The following is a 21,280-nucleotide window of genomic DNA, read 5'->3' on the forward strand; positions in this document are numbered from 1 at the left end:
TAGTGTGCATCTTGTTTTTTTTCCATATTCTTGTGAATCACTGTCTAGTATTACCTGTTGTCTATATTCATCTTTCCCTTTAAACTTCTATGTACATTGATAATAGCTGCTTTAAAGTCCTTTTCTGCTAATTTCATCATTTCTTGTCAGGGGGGCAAGTCTAGTCTAAGTTTATACAATACAGCTGGAAGGAAAAGTCCTATATAGGATTTTATTTTTTTATTTTTATTTTTTAAGATCTTATTTATTTATTCATAGAGACACACAGAGAGAGAGAGAGGCAGAGATACAGACAGAGGGAGAAGCAGGCTCCATGCAGAGAGCCTGACGTGGGACTCGATCCAGGGTCTCCAGGATCATGCCCTGGGCTGCAGGCGGCGCTAAACCGCTGCGCCACCGGGGCTGCCCTATATAGGATTTTAATAGATGGAGATGAAAGAAGACACCAGTAAAAAAGAAAAAGTACAAGCAACAGAATGGAAGAAGAAAAAGGATACAGCAAACAATACAGTTTAATTAGAATAGAAGGTGTGCTAATTCCTTTACTAAGAATTTTCATAGACCTTTTGATATATAAGAATACTAAGAATTAAATATTGTTACTTATAAAACACCTTTTACACTTCAAACACACATGAAGACTTAATATTAAATCTAACTTCCAACTAAGAAAGCTTCCATGTCTTCTGGTTTAACTTTAAATGCCTTTACTTTTTACTGCATGAGCTCTCCACAAGTAACAGCACAGCAGGCCTCTTTGCACTGTAGTAGTAATACTGAAGGCAGAGACAGTAAAACAGTATTACAGTGTTCTCTATTAACACTTGGCAAAAACAAGAATACTTTACCTCTTCTGAAATAACCTTCAAAACAAAAATGTAAACCCATAACCTTACACATATTTTACACATTTTCTCCAATTTCTGGAACTATTCTGCTATCAATTACAAACACACATGTACTTTTTTTCTCTATTACTACATGGTAATAAATGTAAACATCCCTCATATTTATATGGTGATTCGGAGTCTATAAATTGTTTTAAATATATATTTTATCCCCAGAACCCTGTATGTTATGATTACACAAATATTCACTTTTTTATGTGTGTACTTTCTACAAGAAATGGCAACTGGTGCTTTTTGTGAAAGGTAGTGTTAATGTAGTTAGTTATCCATAAGACTGTGTTCATTTTTCAAGGGATGTAAGAGTTTGGACTAGATTTCTTAGGAAATACAGTTCCTGCTCTGCTTCAGTTACATTAGCCTATATTGTGGTAGGTGGAACCGCTAAAGATCATTCCTTTGCTAAGAGCAGCCAAAGACAATTATAGAGCTGATTCTAACTTTTGGAGTAATTTGACAGAAAATAGGAGTTAATAAAATATATTCCAAAGATCACCAAAGATTACGGAAGGACTCAGCTGAGCACATCTGGTTGGTTATTTGCAGTGCAAGAGCCAGGGTCTAAGAAGAATTTTTTCCTGAGCCTATTCGTATAACTCTTTATAAGAAAGCCAGAGATTCCTTACATTTTCTAGATATCCCAATTTCTAACATCTAAAATTATAAATTTCATTAGATTTCAGTGAAAAGATTATGTATAATTTTCCCAGCATACAGTGGGCCTGAATTTAACATTTAGCAAATCAGATATAAAAACTTATTTTCCAGGCAGCCTGGGTAGCTCAGCGGTTTAGCGCCGCCTTCAGCCCAGGGTGTCATCCTGGAGACCCGGGATTGAGTCCCACTGTCGGGCTCCCTACATGGAGCCTGCTTCTCCCTCTGCCTGTGTCTCTGCCTCTCTCTCTGTGTGTCTCTCTCATGAATAAATAAATAAAATCTTTAAAAAAAACCCTTATTTTCCCTACTAATTATTTAAGAGTGTGAATGTGGGGCAGCTGGCTGGCTCAGTCAGTAGAGTGTGGGGCTCTTGATCTCAGGGTCCTGAGGTTAAGCCCCATGCTGGGTGTGGAGCCTACTTAAAAAAAAATGTAAATACAACTTTCCTCAATGTGTAAAATGTTTTCACTTAATGTGGTATCGAGTTAATTTTCAACAAATATTTACTAAATATCTCTCATTGTAAACGACCATGTAGGAGACAGAAAGATGGCTAAGACATGGTGCTTGCCCTTAAGGAACTTATCCCAAACTAGTATGTGCATCTCTTGGTGAAACAATCTAAAAAGCATAACTGTGCTAAGAAAATAACCACGAAAATTTCATTTTTTTTTAACAGAAAGATGAGGGGTGCCTGGGTGGCTCAGTCGGTTAAGCATCTGCCTTCAGCTGGGGTCATGATCCCAGGGTCTTAAGACAGAGCCCTAAGGTGGGCTCCTCACTCAGCAGAGAGTCTACTTCTCCCTCTGCCCCTCCCCATGTGAGTTCTCTTTCTCTCAAATAAATAAAATCTTAAAAAAAAAGAAAACAGAAAGATGACTAATAAAGTTTTAAAGATAAGAAGTCCACTATTATTTAGGGAGTGGGTTATTTAACTATTTAACAAAAAAAATACTGAATTCTAATAATGGGCGATTAACTTAATGATGACTATCACCAAAACGGTCTTCCTTGTAATTTTAGCAACTGTTTTCTCCCCAAAGAATTTGTGAGTCTATAGACCTAGCTCAAAACTGTGGACTAGTTATTATATACCTGTAATTCCTAAGGAACCAAGATTTTGGGCCTTCTCAGTATCCTCTCACTTGCAGGATACAAGCAAAACACTGACTTGCATGAGATGGCATTCTTTCACTATTCTAAAACACAGTGAAAGGGTCAAGAAAAGAAAGAAAAGTGAAGAAGGTTGTGAATAACTCTCCCACCAGATAACCTGAGGTTAAATAACTTGGCAGTTATAGCATTAAAGACAGATTAATAATACTACATTTCTGAATTTATTACCCACATGATCTTTTTACACACACCTAATATTTTAAACTAAAAGGTCCTACTGTTTGTAAATTAACACTCCCAGGGCTTTCTCCTCTCTGTACTTTTGCCCATTTTATCCACTTGATCTCTAACACTGGCTCCCTCTTTGCTCAATTTCCACTTAACTCATTTCCATGACTACCAGTTCTGAATGTACTTTAAAGGCTAAGCTCCTCATAGCCAATGCATGTGGGTAATATTCAGTATTTCTCTCTCATTTGCCCTCTGTGAGCATTTACCATTCTCATGGTTGATATAACAAAATAGTTCTTATCCTCTTTGTGGTTTCCTCTTCCTTCACTGGTTACATGGTATGCTCCACTCTTTGCTCTTCTTATCCTGCATGCTTAGTCCCAGCTTATGTCATACATGTCCATGGAGAGAACTCCCAAATCTGTATTTCTAGACCAGATCTTTTCCTGAGTTCCTGACCTACAGGACATCTAGATTAGACATCTGCAGGTAACTCAAATTCATAGTCATTAAAAATGAATTTTTCATTTTCTCCCCACTCCTTGCATTTGTCTCTCTTAAAAACAGACAAAAGCTCCTATTTCTCCTCCCTGTATCTTCTGTCAATAACTTGTCTCCTGTATTTTCCATACTAAAAAAATCTCAACTCTTCCCTCTCACCTTTCATATAATTACTTACCAAATCCCATAAACTCTCTCTCCATCAAGCCTCAATACCATTACACTGGCCTAGTGATATCTGATTTCTCAGCCAGATTATTTATTTATTTATTTATTTATTTATTTATTTATTTATTTTAAATATTTTATTTATTTATTCATGAGAGACAGAGAGAGAGAGAGAGAGAGAGAGAGAGAGAGAGAGAGGCAGAGACACAAGGCAGAGGGAGAAGCAGGCTCCATTCAGGGAGCCTGATGTGGGACTCGATCCCAGGACTCCAGGATCACGCCCTGCTGAAGGAGGTGTTAAACCGCTGAGCCACCCGGGGCTGCCTTCTCAGCCAGATTATTAAAATAACTTCTAACTATCTCTAACACCACAACTCATTTTCTATTCCACTATTACTAGAGTGTTTTTATTTTTTATAACATTAATTTCAGGTTTACAACACAATGATTTGATATCTGTATATACTACAAATGGAGTAATGTTTCCGAAGTAGATACATGAATACGTTCTGCCCTAAATGGTCCCTTGATGCCTACAGGATAAACTTAAAACTCCTTTGTATGCCACACAACGCCTTCCATGATTTGGTCTTTACCTGGTTCTCTGGCTTCATCTTCCTGATCCCAGTGCTCTAGCTAAGCTTAGTAATTTCCTCAATGTGTCCTGTTGTTCTCTGCAACTATGCCTATGCATGTATTCCCTGGACACAAGCTGTCCCCAACTTCACAACATGGAACCAGGACTTGGTCTTCAAGTCCCTAATCATGTGTTACCTCTTCTACTGAAGTCTTCCCTAATAACCCTTCAAAAGCAAAGATGATCACTCTCAACTTTGTAACATCCTAGACTTTAATCATGTCATTTCTATCTTTATATCTTCCAAAGCAGGATTGTTTAGTTATCACAGGTACTCAGGTTTACTAAATTACTTACATATCATTTCTTTCTTTGATTTCACTCTGGCAGAAGTATTTTCTCCCTCCCTAAAAGCACCTTATTTATCTCTTAGGCAATTAAGCACTTCTAAACCTTATGCTAACAGCTATATTAATAAATATTTTACTTCCCTCACTACATCGTAAGTTCTCCTCAGACCTCTATGGACATATCTGTTTTATCCATCTATCCATTTATCAGCACGATATCTTGCATACTTTGAATTATGTTAGGAAAAAAAGATAAACATTAATATGCACACTTGTGTGAATAAACACTGTTCTGAACTGGGGGTAAATAAGTGATTAACTAATTTCATGGGCTGTCACTGTACATATACGAGTTCAATAAAACAATTCTTAGGGCACTTGGCTGGCTTGGTCATGAGTTACAGTCACTTGGCTGTAACTCTTGATCTCTGGGTCATGAGTTCAAGCCCCATGTTGGGTAGAGAGATTATAAATAAATAAAAACTTAAAAAAAAATTCTCAGTGGCTAAAAAAAACCAGAAAGACTTGGAATTTCTGTAGTAAGCAATTGTCGGAACTAAAAAATACTTTAAAAATCCCTGCTAATGAATAAAATCACTTGGTAGACACAGGTTCCACATGAAATATAAGATAACTAAACATGTATAGATAGTCATACGTATACCTAGCCAGTGTTTACGGAATAAAGATCACAAAATTGAAGCTGCCCGATATTTATGTCATATCCTTTCCTGAGTCTAATTCCATTACACCAGATTTCCCCCTGGGATTGTCTCACTTCGGATAAGCAACTGAAGCAGCCACAAATGAAGTTACTATTCCCAACTTCATCAGCAGCATCTGTTATTTCAACGGAAACTTTTGAAATACATACAATGCCACATGCAAATCCCCTGAGGGTTGAGCTACTTTATTCACTTGCATTCTTCTCAAACTGCTCTTTTTTTCTGTATCTTATTTATATCCTTCCATTTAACATTGGTCACAAAACCATTTTAAGTCATTAAAATGTTGCGATGTATAAGTGGCAATAGTTTAAATAAAACAAATTTATATAGAACAATTTGCAAGTTGGGCATCAAATTGTTCCTCTTATTTTAAATCATATTAAATTTACCAGAAACAATCTATATTTTTAAAGTGTATAAACGATAAATGGGGATTTAGCTCTTCTTTTTTTAGAGTTAGAGGAGGAAGAAGAAAGAGGAAATAAATACAGGTGCTTAGCACAGGGTTATACAGAGCTCTTGCAAAGTTATCTCCACATAAAGGCTTTTCTATTATCTCAAAGAGACACACAGACAGATAGAGCCACATACAGGGAGTTCTCTCTCATTTCCCAATTCCTTCAAAAGGTTCATCTGTCAATGAACTACCTGATTAAGAAGTATTTATTTAGAAATAAAAAAAACCCTTGTATTAAACAAAGTGACACGAAGAGAAAGGGAAAAATTATCAACAGAAACAATACGGGAGGATTATGGGAGCTATATTTTCTTCTTTTAGAGGTATCTACTATGGGGGCTCAGTGGTTGAGCATCTGCCTTTGGCTCAGGGCATGATCCCGGGGTCCTGGGATCAAGTCGCACATAAGGTTCCCCATAGGGAGTCAGCTTCTCCCTCTGCCTAAGTCTCTGCCTCTCTCTTTGTGACTCTCATAAATAAAAACATAAAATCTTAAAAAAAAAAAAAGGTATCTACTATGGTGCTTGTTCCCCACTCCCATCACCCCCACAAAAGACAAAAAAGGAAAATAAACCATGGACATTTGAAGTATTTGTAAAATGACAAGCATGTATATAACATGTAAATTCAATCAAGAGGCTACTTTACAAAAGATACTGTCAGTTTCTAGAGAAGACTTAACAGCTATATAAATTTGGTAAGTGCTATAATAATAATCTGGAAACCATGTCTTTCAATCATCCTTCTAATTCTGTTTTACACTTCCTAGTCTCCTTCCTAAGTCTATTTTGTTTTCTTTATCTATCATTAACTTTGTGTGTAAGAACATGCATTTTCTTCAATATCTGATTTTTGATTCACTCCCTCCTTGGTAAAATAAGTCACTCCACAACAATTCATTTTTATTATACTGGGGGTCATATTTTCTTTGAATCTTTCCCCAAATCTTAAGGCCAAACATGTCCAGGCTTACATTTATAATTGCCTACAGGATATAACACAGATGATTATAGGTCATCGCAAACATAACACATCCAAAGAAAAGCTCATTTTCACAACCACAATTGAAACTGGCTCAAATAATTTCTTCCTTGTTGTTATTAATGGCTCAAAATGTAGATTTATTTTCATCTTAACCCAATGCTTCATTCTCATTATCCAAACTGGCCAGGTCTTACCATCCTATAGTATCTCCCTATAAAATGTCTTTCTAAGCCAATATTCTGGTTTCCCTCCAGTCATCACTGTTAGTTCCTCACCTCAAATATAGATGTCCCTGTGCTTTCAACTTCATTTGATATGTACCAGCAGCTAGATTTTCTCATTAAAGGGATAATTTCATATTTTATTATTAATTTTTATCAAAGTAATACATGCATATGGTTTCCAAAGATCTAATACTAAAAAAGCATATAAAATAGCAGTTCTCTCCTCCCTATTTTAGTTCACACTTCTCCAGAGGCAAACACTTTTGAGTCTTTAGCTATTTCTTTTGGTATTCATCTGGATATTTCTAAATAATGTTCCTTCTGCTCCTGACAGATTTATCTACTTTTTAAACATATATTTATTTGAGAGCAAGAGAGAGAGCGAGAGCACAGGGAGAGGAGCAGAGGAGCAGAGGAAGTGAACCTTAAGCAGACTCCCCACTGAACCCAAGCAGGGCTCAATCCCAGGACCCTGTGATCATGACCTGTGCCGAAATCAAGAGTAGGAGGCTTACCTGACTGAGCCATCCAGGTACCCTTGGATTTATCTATTTTACACATTAGTATCTAAATTCCTAATAAAGTAAAAGAGTATTTGCTTTCTTATGACAGTCTATCTGAATTTCTTCTCCCTCCATCCTCTTTCTCAGGTTAAGGTAAAATTCATCCTATGACCATGTAGTAGTAGTATGTTGTTTCCTTTCTTATACATTGCTTTAATTTTCCTGTATTAATCATTTACTTAGCCTGAAAAGTCTACTTACCATGCTAGCCACTAGCACCTTGTCTTTCTAAAAGGCCAATGTTGTGCTCACTTCGGCAGCACATATACTAAAATTCGAACGATACAGAGAAGATTAGCATGGCCCCTGCGCAAGGATGACACGCAAATTCGTGAAGCGTTCCATATTTAAAAATAAAATAAAATAAAATAAAAGGCCAATGTTTAGTCCTCCTGATATTTCCAGGATTAGGAAAGTGCCTGCTGCATTATAATAGTCATCACCAATCATAAGGGTACAGTGGACTCATTTAATAATTTATCTCACAAATAATTTACAGAGAAATAAAGAGATAGTGAATAAGAGTTTTATTAGAATTCCTAATAATTTAAAAATGGCAAAACAAATTTTTATTTCACATACTCCTATTTTTGAAGCTAAACATACCTGAAATGGGCAACATCGTGAAATATTACCAATTACTCATTGACTATCATCTATGACCTTGAAACACATTCATTTTGTAAATATTAAATCGGATCTCAAATACATCTCTTCTACACAGTTGCAAAACATTTTCACTTTTCCACTTATAAACACAAAATGATCAATCCATTAGTTTTTTTCCACTTCACCATCATCTATTCCCTTCTAGTCACTTCTGTATAGACATCTGCCTTTAGTGATTGCTTGAAACAAACCATATCAAGAGTATTTTGGTATAAAAATACCATAAAATATGAAAGAATACAGTCACATGTCTTTTTATCAAAGCAGGATGTTACAGATTCTCATCATAAAATATTGTGTGGTAAAGAACTTCCTGCTGAATGACTAACCAGATGAGAATACCCTATTTCCTTTTTTGTATCTAGAAATACATTCATTCATCAATTCTGAAGTTTGACAAAATTCATCTATAATATCATCTGAAAAAATCTTAGTCTGAGACTTTACTTAAAAAAACAAGTCCTTTTCCCATTGCCTGACATTGGTAGGGGTCTTGGGGAGAAGTGTGGGTGGCAGAGAACCAGGTAGTGAACAGCTGAGGAAGAGGATTCCAGGGAGAACTTTGTTATAGGCAGAGGCCATCTTCCACCAGAGTCTAGAATCAAAATGTTGGATTTTTGTCAGTTTTTCATTTATGGAAGGAAAATATAAAAGTTATTTCCATTAAAAAAAAAAAACCCAAGTCCAGCACATCATTAAAGTCTAGGTACTACCATCTATCTCTTTACAGTTTTGTTCTGATTGAGCTAATAGTTATGAAATGTTTTCCTCTGTTAATTTTCTTCTACTTGCCATTTTGGGCAGAAAACTTAAAATTTTGAATTCTCAACTTTGTTCAATGAAAGCTAAAAAAGATGGTGTCTCCAGACATCTTTCATAAATTCTTGAAAGATAATGTAATACTTTGGACAACATAGTAAAAAGGATGATGAAGACTTATTCCACTATTATATCATCCTTCTAGGCAATTCCATTATTCTTCTGTTTTCATATTATTTTACCATTCTTTAGCATAGTTGGGATAATTGATGAGTAAGGATAAAACTATTCTTAGGATGATGAAATAATAAAATGTTTTAAACTATGGCAAAAATAAGATCACTAGGATCTTATTTTTATGTATCTTAGATTTATAAAAGGATCCAATGGACCCATATAGTAAATCTGAGGTAGTTCTATTCTATCAAGAAAACTAATTTTCTCTCTGTTCTTTAGAAGACTTCTAAGAAAGAAAGTTATGTGACATAAATTATTAGGAATAGTTAGAAATGCAAAAAAAAAAAAAAAAAAACCTAGCAAAAATACCCAAAACAAACCCCTTAACTAAAATCAGGTGTAATAAGCCTGACAGTATACTGAAAGTTAAACTAAGCATGTGATTATCCCTAACTCTTGCTGTTCATTTAATAAATATTTACTGAGCTACTGCCATATTCCACCACTCTAGGTCCTCAGGATATATCAATGAACAAAATAGAGATTATTGTCTTTGTAGAACTTATATTCTAGCAGGGGAAGAGAGACAACAAATAAAACATAATAAATAAGTAAATGATATATGTTAGCAGTAAAAAGTACTTTGGAAAAAAGAAAAGTAGAGCAGTGTAATGGGAACTGGTAGTGTTGGGTAGAAGTTACAACTTTACATAGAGTGGATAGAGTAGACCTCGCTGATATATATAAGTAAAAACTTAAAGGAGATAAGGAATTAGCCACATGCTTCTAGGGTAAGAGCATCCCAGGCAGTAGCAAGAGCAAAAGCAAAGTCCTTAAGGTAGAAATATTTGCAATGTGCTTGAGAAATAGCAGAGGGGCCAGTGTGGCTACAGTACAGTAAATAAGGGGAAGGTACGGTCAAAGAAGTATGGGATACCAGATTATGAAGGGCCTTGTAGGCCTTCTAAGAATTCTTGCTTTTATTCTGAGTGAAATGGGTAGTCAATGGAGTGAGATGAAGCAGAGAGCAATTAGGTGGCTACTGCAAGAATTCTGTCAACAAATGATAATACCTCTGACCAGGATGGTAGCAGTGGAGGTACTAAGATAAGAAGTAAAAGAATCCTGAATATATTCTGAAGGTAGAGCCAACAAGATTTCCTGATAAATTAGAAGTGAATATAAGAGAAAAACCAAGTACAAGGATGACTCCCAGGTTTCTGACCTGAGCAACTATAGAGTTAATGCAACTGAAAACTGCAAATGAACACGTTTTAGGGGAAAGAGGAATTCAGTTTTGGACAGATTGGATTTGTGATATCAGACGTCCAAATGATGATGTTGAGGAAGCTATTAGTCTTACCATAAGAAGACAGATCTGTAGCACCTGGATGGCTCAGTTGGTTAAACGTCTGCCTTGGACTCAACTCATGATATCAGGATCCTGGGATAGAAACCCTGCCTCAGGCTCCCTGCTTAGTGCAGAGTCTGCTTCTCCCTCTCTGTCTGCCTCTCTCCCCTGCTCATGCTCTCTCTCAAGTAAATAAATAAAATCTTAAAAAAAAAAGAAAAAAGGAAAACAGATCTGAACTGGAAATATAAACTTGCCAATTGCAGCATGCAGATGTTTAGAACAGGCCTGAGTGACAGTACTAAGAGACTGAGTGCATATAGGGAAAGAAGAAAGAGGAGCAAGGGCTTTAGGAAGGAGTCAGCAGTGAAGGGGGAAGAAATCTGTTGGGAGGGAGGGTGAACTCCCTGAAAGCCAATTAAAGAAAAAATATTATTACTTATAGGGAGTGCCACTGAGAGGTCAGGGTAAGATAAAGGCTGAGAACTTGTCTCTTGGATTTATTAGCAAAGTCCTTGGTGATCCTGACAGGAGAAGCCCAGATGAAGCAGTGAGGCAAAACTCAACTGAATTGAAGATAATTGGAGGAGAGAACCTAGGCAGACAACTTTTTTTTTTCTCTCAAATATTTTATTTATTTATTCATGAGAGACAGAGAGAGGCAGAGACATAGGCAGATGAAGGAGAAGGAGGCTCCACTGCAAGGAGCCCAATGTAGGACTCGATCCCAGAACTCCAGGATCATGCCCTGAGCCGAAGGCAGACGCTCAACCATTGAGCCACTCAGGTATCCGAATGTCCCAGCTTTCTAACTGTTTAACTTGAGTCTATAATAGGGGTCAAGAATTATTTTCTTTTTATTCTCTAGTGTATCTCTTTAACCTGCATGGTGTCTAGCACATAGTAGGAGCTCAATTAATATTTAACAAATGAAATTCGAAGAATTGTGATTTCCTAAAAAAGATGTCAGTTGGGGGTGCCTGGATGGCTCAGTCAGTCAAACCTCTGACTCTTGGTTTCTGGTCAGGTCATGATCTCAGGGTTCTAAGATCAAGCCCTGTGTCAGCAGGGAGTCTGCCTAAGATTCTCTCCCTTTCCCTTTATTGCTCCTCCCACTCATGTGCACATGCACTCTCTCTCTCAAATAAAATAAATAAAATCTTAAAAAAAATGATGTCAGTTGTTTTTACTAATCTTTAAAAATCAATTACCATTTATCTACCACACTGGTTAGCTCTTACTTCTATTTATGTAAGCATCAACTAATGAGTATTTGATTGATAGCTTACTTAACTAGCACCATATATATATACAATTTTGATTTTTATGAAATAGCATCCAAGAACAATGTAGCCTTTAATAGGTCATATGGCATATCTGATTAGCTCTACTTCCCCAAATCCTGCTCTTACAATGCTATAACTTATCTGCAGTAGGACCAATATTGAAAAATATGAGAGGAATGAAAAAAGACAAAAACAAGAATGAAAGAGACAAGAAAAAGTCAGAAAACAGAACAAGAAAAAGTGAAAGAGAGAAATGATATTTTTCCCTAGCTTTACTGAGGTAAAATAGACAAATAAGAGAAAAATGATTTTTAAAGTAACATCTCAAAATAAAAGAGAAGCAGTTTATTGTAGAAGTAAACATGAGATATGAGAGACCCAGGTTCTTCCAAAACATACCAAATAATTTTGTACTAACCATTTTCTCTCTCTAGATTTCAATTTCTCATTTGTGAGCATGAATCAAACCCCTCATGATCTTTAAGATAAATTCCTATCCCCTCCTCCCCTCAGGAACCAACTCAAATGGTACCTGCCCCTTCCAAGTCCCTGGACAGAAACTTATCCCTCTGTATTATTTTCTCTGTGAATTGTAGTGTTTCACAAAATCTCTGTAAATTCCTATCTACACTATGGAGAAAGATACACTTAAGAAACTTTGAGTAACAAAAGTTTCAAATAAAAAAGGGTTTTTAAAAAAATTAAATCCTAAATTTGTAAATAGAAATATAAATTAGTAATGTATGTGAAATATTTGTTAGATACATAAATACTTCATATCCCACCCCCCAACCCCGGAAATACACAATACCCTCCACCTCAGAAAAAGACTAGGACTATTTATAATCTCTATGCAGTATGCACTATTGAGGCCTACTAGGCAGGGTTAAAGCTGGATTTTCAACAAGGCTCACAAGTCCTGAGGTTAAATACACATGAATTAAGGATGTTTAATCCAACTCAAGATACCATCTTTTCATATTTAAAGCAGCTTCTCTTAAACAGGAAAAATACAAAATACATGAGCTGCCCCCTGACAGTAAAGCTCCTGAAGAGGTAATATAAAGGTCCATTTCTTTTTAAGCATTTAAACTCATAATGTGTTTACTCTCATTTCCAATACATATAATAATAGGTCCTGCTAAAACCAGAATACTTCTATGGCGCAAAAAAGCTGTAAAAACAAAAAAAATTTCATAACTTTAAAACTGTAACAAACATCATTACTTAAATATAATTAGGACCAGCTACATAAAATGAGAGAACGGTATAGGTTTTTTGGGGTGTGTGCATAAACACACATAAATCTGTATATACACAGAGAAATAAAACAGTTAAACAGTTTCTACCTGTTTTTGTGTACTCCCTTTCAGATATTGTTCCCCTAGAGTCTTGGCCTCTGTTGCTGTCTAACTTGAATTCACAAAACTCAATGGCTCGTGGTTTTCAAAGCTTAGGACTACGTTTGCAGAACAAAGTCGCTTTCTCTCTCTCTCTCTTTTTTGGTGGGTACAAGTATGGGGACCACAGGAACAGTTAAATTCATGGCATGGCTGGTCTACCACACAGTCGGGGGAATTCTTTAAATAGAGCCTGTCACTCTCTTGGCCCCATCAATGGGATTTCCTTCTCAAACTGCTGATTCGTTCAGGTACACAACAGAGGAAATTTCAGTTAACCTTTGTTTCACCCCAGGGAAAAATCTGTCTGAAAGTATAAAATGAATAGATTAAAAAAAAAAAAATAAGCAGCTCAGCCACAGGACCATTCTCCCTGTGTTCACTGCAGCTTAAGTTAAACAGTAAAAAGGGACAGTGGAATGTTTCATTCCCAGTGCAAAGTTCAAGCATAATCTATAACCTGGGAATCTAGCAGGTCACAGTTTATTTGATGATAAGCCAATCCAACTGTCCCTTCTGTTTAATAAACCTAAAAATTCCCCTTTTGATAATTTTATTCAAGTCAGGAATATTTTTCTCTTATATCACCATTACTACTATAATCACAATTGCATTCTCAAATTTATAAACAACAAAAAAAGTATCTCTCAGGAATATTTTCAAATAAAATAATGGGGGCAGGGGAAAAGTAGGGATAGAATAAATCAGTAAGTCCTGTTAAATTCTAGTATTCATTTCAAAATAAAAATTCAGGTGGTGAGGGACAACAAAAGGAGCCCACTTTTCCATCATAAAGTTATCTGTTTTTAAACAATTGGAATATTTGGAGACACTACAGTTAGACTGAGTCATGTGAAAACTTGGAATGGGGAGTAAAAATTTGTTTTTCCTTAAAATCAAGCTAATTCATATATATATATATTTTTTTTGAGCAATAAATACAAATTTTAGGATATGGTAGATAAACATTGGCTACCTAGTCTTTACTCCTCCCAAATAATTTCTGAACCCCACGGAATAGGAAAATCATGTTCTATTCATGCTTTTTATACATATTATATTATAATTTATATATATTAACTGCAAGCGGCTAGGACAGCTTTTACAAATAACACCAAGATGCATTTTGTTTCTGGGACCAGTATCATTTTCATAAGAAAAAAAATAATTCAAGGTCTTTGTGCTCAAATTTTTTACCAACTTTTCTTGTGTGTGTGGTAAAATATATACAACCTAGTATTTACCACCTTAACCATATTTAAATGTACAATTCAGTGGCATTAAGTACATTCATATTTTGTGCAACCATCACCATCATCCATCTCCAGAACTTTATTTCATTTTGCAAAACTGAAACTCTATATCCATCAAACAATATTTTACCAACTTCTGATACAGAACTTGAAAGGCACTTTCTTGATTTACTGACAAGGTCTCTAAGTCCTGAAAGTGGAGCTGATGTTGAGAGTATTATATTTTATTCTAAAGAGACTGAAACATACTTATCACACAGCTTGCTCAAAGGGCTTAAGACAGAGAAAAAGAGATGCTTGAAAACTGGAAAGTTAGAACTCTGTAACCTTAAGAACCATACACCAGAGTAGGGACAAAGTGCGTGTCTTTATTAAAATGCAAGACCTTATGGCACCTGGGTGGCTCAGTTGGTTAAGCAGTTAAGGGCTGCCTTCAGCTTGGGTCATGGTCCTAAGGTCCTGGGATAGAGCCCCATGTTGGGCTTCCTGCTCACGGGGGAGTCTGCTTCTCCCTTTTTCTCTCCCCCTGGCTTATGCTCTCTCTCTCTCAAAAATAAATAAATAAATAAATAAATAAATAAATAAATAAATAAATAAATAAATAAATAAAAATCTTTAAAAAATAAATAAAATGCAAGACCTTAAATGCAGACTATTAAAGAACATTTACCTATATTTGCATATTTTAATAAACAAGAGGGTCATAATTCAGCTTTTAAATGAGACTAATTACAATTACATGTAGTAAAAGATGTACTTAAGAGGAAATAGGGATGCCTGGATGGCTCAGCAGTTGAGCATCTGCCTTTGGCTTGGGTCCTGATCCTGGGATCCAGGATCGAGTCCCGCATTGGGCTCCTCGTGGGGAGTCTGCTTCTCCCTCTATCTATGTCTCTGCCTCTCTCTCTGTCATGAATAAATAAATAAAATATTTTATTTTATTTATTTATTTATTTTATTATTTTTTTAAAAGATTTTTATTTATTTATTCATGAGAGAGAGACAGACAGAGAGAGAGAGAGAGAGAGAGAGAGAGAGAGGCAGAGAGACAGGCAGAGGGAGAAGCAGGCTCCATGCAGGGAGCCTGATGTGGGACTCGATCCTGGGACTCCAGGATCAGGCCCTGGGCCAAAGGCAGACACTAAACCGCTGAGCCACCAGGGAGTCCTAATAAAATATTTAAAAACACACACACACAATATAAGACCTAAATAATAATTTGTAGTTTTCTCCCTGAAAATCTGTTTTCTATACCAGCTTGCAACCATACACAAATAGAACAGCCCCTTCCCCTCTCTATATCTGACTGATTCTAGTTACTGTCCTCTAAAAATGTAAGTCTACTCTGTTCCTTGTTTTTAGGACAGGATTTCTAATAGGAAATCCTCTAAAATAAACCCATCAAAACATTGAAAACAAAGATAAAAATAAAATAATTATTTTAAGAAATATTAAGACTAAAAGTATATGGATTAAAACTGGCAGAAATGCTTCGATGATAGAATGAGAGAAGATTCCGAAGTCATTCAGAGAAGACTGAATGAATAACAGAATGATATATAGAAGTAACAATACTCTGAATAGTCTGAGTCATAAAGTCCAAATAAACAGGTGATAAAAATTCAAGAGAGAACTCAACATTGATTCCTAAGCCAGGGTGAGATGGAAATGAAAGCAGATGAGATGAGGTAATGGTAGAAATGTTGGTTTAGAGAAAGAGCCCAGTAAAAGAATCTAACAGCCTTTTTAGGGATCCCTGAGTGGCTCAGTGGTTTGGCACCTGCCTTTGGCCCAGGGTGTGATCCTGGAGTCCTGGGATCAGGTCCTGCATCGGGCTCCCTGTGTGGAGCCTGCTTCTCCCTCTGCCTGTGTCTCTGTCTCTCTCATGAATAAATAAATAAAATCTAAAAAAAAAATAAATATAAGCCTTTTTAGAATGTTCCCAGTATGCTGGAAAAGATACTGATTTTTTGATCTATAAATTATTGGCTTTATGGTCTATAAATGTCAATTAGGCCAAGACTATTATCTTGATCTCCTATGTACTTATTGATTTTTAAAAATCTAGCATTTCTATAAATTACTGAAAAAGGAATAGAAAATAGAAAATAGCAAAACAGAAAATCTCCAATTATGACTGTGGACTTATCTCTTTCTCTAATCCTATGAAATTTGTCTATTTTGAAGTTCTGTTTGATTCTTATGCCTTTCCTGAAGACTCGTTCCTTTAATCTTTTTGAAATGTCCTTGTTTATCTCTGGTGCTAATCTGTCTCAACGATTACTTACCTGATAATATCATATCATATTAACTGGACCATTCCAGTTTTCACATGCCTATTACTCTTTGCATGCTTTATCTTTTCCATCCTTAAAAATTTTCTCATCTTTGAGTCTCTTGACTATGTACAATTTTATCTTTCACCGATTTAAGGAGCTCTCTCCCATTATCTCTTTAAATATATTATCACATTTTCTTTCTCCTCTCCTTCTGGAACTCCAATGCTATGTATTAGGTCTTATAATATTGTTCAATGGATCACTGAAGCACTGCTCTTTTATATTTATTTTTTTAATATATTTTCTTTCTGTTTTTCAGATTGGATAATTTTGGTCTTCAAGTTCACTGACATTTTCAATCTGCTCATCCAGTTAACTTTTATTTCAGCTAATGTATTTTTCATCAGTTCTAGAATTTCTATTTAGTTCTCTTTTATAGTTTCATTTCTTTAAGTTTCATTTCATTTTCTTCATTTTATTTCATGTCTGTTATTTCATTATATGAATATTTTATACACATGAACATAGTCAAAATAACTGCCTTAAAATCTTTATCTGCTAATTCTGGGACGCCTGGGTGGCTCAGCAGTTTAGCACCAGCCTTAGGCCCAGGGTGTGATCCTGGAGTCCCGGGATCAAGCCCCAAATTGGACTCCCTGCATGGAGCCTGCTTCTCCCTCTGCCTGTGTCTCTGCCTCTCTCTTTCTCTGTGTGTCTCTCATAAATAAATAAATAAATAAATAAATAAATGAATAAATAAATAAATAAATAAATAAATAAATAAATAAATCTTTTAAAAAAATCTTTATCTGCTAATTCTAACCCCTGGGTCATCCCAGCATCAGTGTCAACTGACTGCTTTCTTTTGAGCATGGATCAAATTTTCTGGTTTCTTCATATTTCTGGTGATTTTCAGTTGCATCCTGGACTTTGCAAATGATACTTTGTAAACTATGGATTCTGTTATGCTCCTCTAAAGACAGTTTATGTTTGTTCAAGGATCAAAAATTGGCAAACGCTTCTATGCATAATTTGGGCTTCTCCCTCTGTGAATTCCCTTTCACTTTCCAGCTGCTGTAATAGCCTCCCTTTTCTGATTCCTAGAGCCAGTAAGACTGAATTTCTTTCTGGGTTCTAGCCACTCCCATGTTATACCAATTAGTTACTGCTCTCAGGCAAAAAACCATAAAAACAGGAAACTCATCTAACGCTATTTCTTTTTTCCAAGTGTTGACTCCCTACCAGTCTCTGCTGGCTTTTGGTTGGTCTCTAGTACCTTCAGATATTTTATGTTTTTATGTATTAAAGTATGTTTAAAGTGATATATATGTATGTAAATTTGTATTTTATATGTAACAGTTACAGTATTATTTTGTCCAGAGTATTATTATCTTTGGGAAGGCTGGCCCATTGTGAACAATTCATTACCAGAAGCCAGAACAATTCTGCCATTATCGGAACTCTGGGATTGCCATTTTTAGTATGGTGTTATAACCTTAAAAAAAGAAAAAACAAGAAACAAACTTCCTCTCTTCTTTTTAGCTTCTTTCAGCCAACTATTGAGTCTATACTTCTCAGTGCTCTGTCCCTTTCATCTAGCATAGGGTTTGATATATAATAAGAGGTATACTCTATAAATATTTGTTGAATGAATGGAATGATGGAATAGGGCAAAATGAAAAGCATCAATAAGCATCAGAAAGTTCCTAAGAGAGGCAAAGTACTTTGGGCTGGAGTGATTAGCAATTTCTCATCAACAAACCTTGTTTCTTTCTTGGAAGCAAAAAGATCTACCCTTAGTTTTAAAATATGATGCATTATGTATAGGCTTAGATCATTTTTAACTATAGCTTCTCATTTTCTGGATAAGATGCTTCAGTCATAAGTTTTATTATTCAAGTGTCCCATATTGAGTATAAATTCTTTTCATCAGAGAATGTTACATTTTAGTTCTCTGGGAAAATTAATTATGATTTACTATTTTAGGCCCCCTTCTAAATTCCTGGGATAATTATATGAGATTCTAATTTCCAAAACATTCATTTGCAAATAGCTCATGAATACTACCCAATTTCCCAAAAGACAATATGAAAATGAGCACCCTAAATGGTGGGGAAGGCAATTAACATCAATTGAAGGACTGCTAGGTGAAAAGCTCTATAATAAATGCTTTATCTCATTTAATCTTCTTAATTACCCTACGACATGGATATTATTACCAATTATTTAAAAGTAAACTGAAGCTCAAAGCTGGCCAAGGTCATACAGTAGGTAAGTGGTAGAGAATGAATTCAAATTTGGTAACTTCTGACTACAATGAAATCAAGCACTTCTGTTTATCAAAAAACAAAACAAAATACTCTTATTAAGAGAGTGAAAAGGCAAGCCATGGAGTGGGAGGAGAAATCTACTCAATGTATAAAGATTTCATATCCAGAACATGTAATAACCCCTGTAAGTTATTAAGACACATTAAAAAAAGACTAGAAAAAGACTTAAAAAAAGCCATTCACAAAAGAGGGTATCTAAATGACTAATAAACATGAAAGGTTTAACTTCATTTAGTTACCAGGATATACACATTGAAGCCACAATAAAACATTTCTACTTACCTGCCAAAATAAAATTACGAACACTAACAACATCAAGTATCGGCAAGAATACATACAGAGAGTGGGAATTCTCATACACCATTGGTTAAAATGTAAATTGGCACATCTTTGGAAAAAGAATTTGTTATCTAGGGGGATCCCTGGGTGGCTCAGTGGTTTAGCACCTGTCTTTGGCCCAGGGTGCGATCCTGGAGTCCCGGGATCGAGTCCCGCGTTGGGCTCCTGGCATGGAGCCTGCTTCTCCCTCCTCCTGTGTCTCTGCCTCTCTCTCTCTCTCTCTCTCTCAAAAATAAATAAATAAATCTTAAAAAAGAAAAGGAATCTGTTATCTACTAAAGTGGAGGATATGCATACCACAGGACAAAGCAATTCCAGTTCTGGATATATACATGAAAGAAACACAAAACAAAACAAAAAAAAAAAAAAGAAAAAAGAAAGAAAGAAACACAAAACACACACATTAAAAGCAACACTTTTAGCAATAGCCAAAATATCCATTTATAGTGAATCAATAAACTCTGGTATAGTCATACAATGAAATAATCTGCATCAATTAAAAAACAAAATAACAAAATGAACCACAGCTACATGTGATATAAAGGAAGGCCAACACATACAAAAATATATATCTTCAGGAGTCCATGAATATATACTTCAAAGAGAGGCAAATCTGGACAATAGCTCAGGGCATACAGCAGTGATAAAACTGTAAAGAAAACCAAGGGTAGTATTATCAGAAAAGTCAAACTACCTCTTGAAAGAAGGGAAAGGTTATGACCAGGGAAGTGCATAATGAGGGCTTCACTGTGTTTGTAATATCCTATAATTTGACTAGGTGGTGGTTACATGAGTTGTTTGCTATATAATCATTCCTCAGAATAGGTGTTAAATTTGAAAAGAATATACTGGAAAAGACTTGCCCAGCTAGTGCCAAAAATTAGCATAAAGCTCTTATATTTAAGACTACGTGGTCCAGGTATATGAATAGACATGTAGCCCAAGGCAAGACTTGCTTTTATAAACTTGATATAAATGTTATTCCATTGGGAATAGGTGCTTTATTCAATAAACAGTGCTGAGACAATGCAAAAAAAAAAAAAAAACAAAATTGGAATTCATCTCTCACCATATTAAAAAAAAAAACAACTCCCAAGACTAAGGTTCTAAAAACAGAAAGCAAAAAAAATTTTTAATTGTATAAGGAAATATAGAATACGTATATTTTATTTTATTTATTTTTATTTTTTAAAGATTTTATTTATTTATTCATAAGAGATATAGAGAGAGAGGTAGAGACACAGGTAGAAGGGAGAAGAAGGCTCCCTGTGGAGAGCCTAATGCAGGACTTGATCCCAGGACTCCATGATCACAACCTGAGCTGAAGATAGATGCTCAACCACTGAGCCACCCAGGCATCCCCTAGAATACATATATTTTAAAATCTCAGAGATTGGAAAGATTTTTAAAGAACAGGCTATTAAGAAAAAGACCAATAAAATGATTACATTAAAATGTAAAAGTTTTACACATCAAATGATATCATTAAGAAACTAATATAGTTGGTAGTTTAAGTAAAATTATATCAACTATAAATTTATGAAGTGGACAGTTTATTATGGTTATATAAGATAATATCTCTATTCTTAGGAAATATACACCAAAGCATTTAGGGGAAAAAGGACAGGCATAATGTATACAGCTTACCCTCAAATGGTTCAGAATTGTGTGTATATAAATATGGTGTGAGCAAGCACACAAATAATTCATAAGGTAAATGGAATAAAATATAAACAATAAGTGAACTTGGATAATGGGTATACAAGTATTCTTTGTACTATTTTTATTTTTTGCAACTTTTTGTGTATTTGGAGTTTTTCCAGGTAAAAGGTTTTGTTTCATTTTTTTAAAAAAAGACATCATTAATAAAAATTAAAAAACAAGCCACAGGCTGGGAGGAAATATCAGTCATGCATATAATGAATAAAGGGCTCATATGTAGAAGATAAACAAAATTCCCACAAACTATTAAGGAG

General features: G+C 35.3%; 1 protein-coding gene and 1 non-coding gene across 6 annotated transcripts in view; one reads left to right on the forward strand and one right to left on the reverse strand.

Annotated features, from left to right (window-relative positions):
- Window positions 1-21,280, reverse strand: part of ZCCHC7 (zinc finger CCHC-type containing 7) — a 250,103-nt gene that overhangs the window by 60,764 nt on the left and 168,059 nt on the right. The window lies entirely within an intron of this gene.
- On the forward strand, window positions 7,706-7,812 carry LOC129495340 (U6 spliceosomal RNA). Its single transcript, XR_008661499.1, has one exon. It is a non-coding gene; the product is annotated as a U6 spliceosomal RNA (small nuclear RNA).

The sequence above is a fragment of the Nyctereutes procyonoides genome, unplaced genomic scaffold (assembly GCF_905146905.1).
Source record: "Nyctereutes procyonoides isolate TBG_1078 unplaced genomic scaffold, NYPRO_anot_genome, whole genome shotgun sequence".
NCBI classification, from domain to species: domain Eukaryota; kingdom Metazoa; phylum Chordata; class Mammalia; order Carnivora; family Canidae; genus Nyctereutes; species Nyctereutes procyonoides.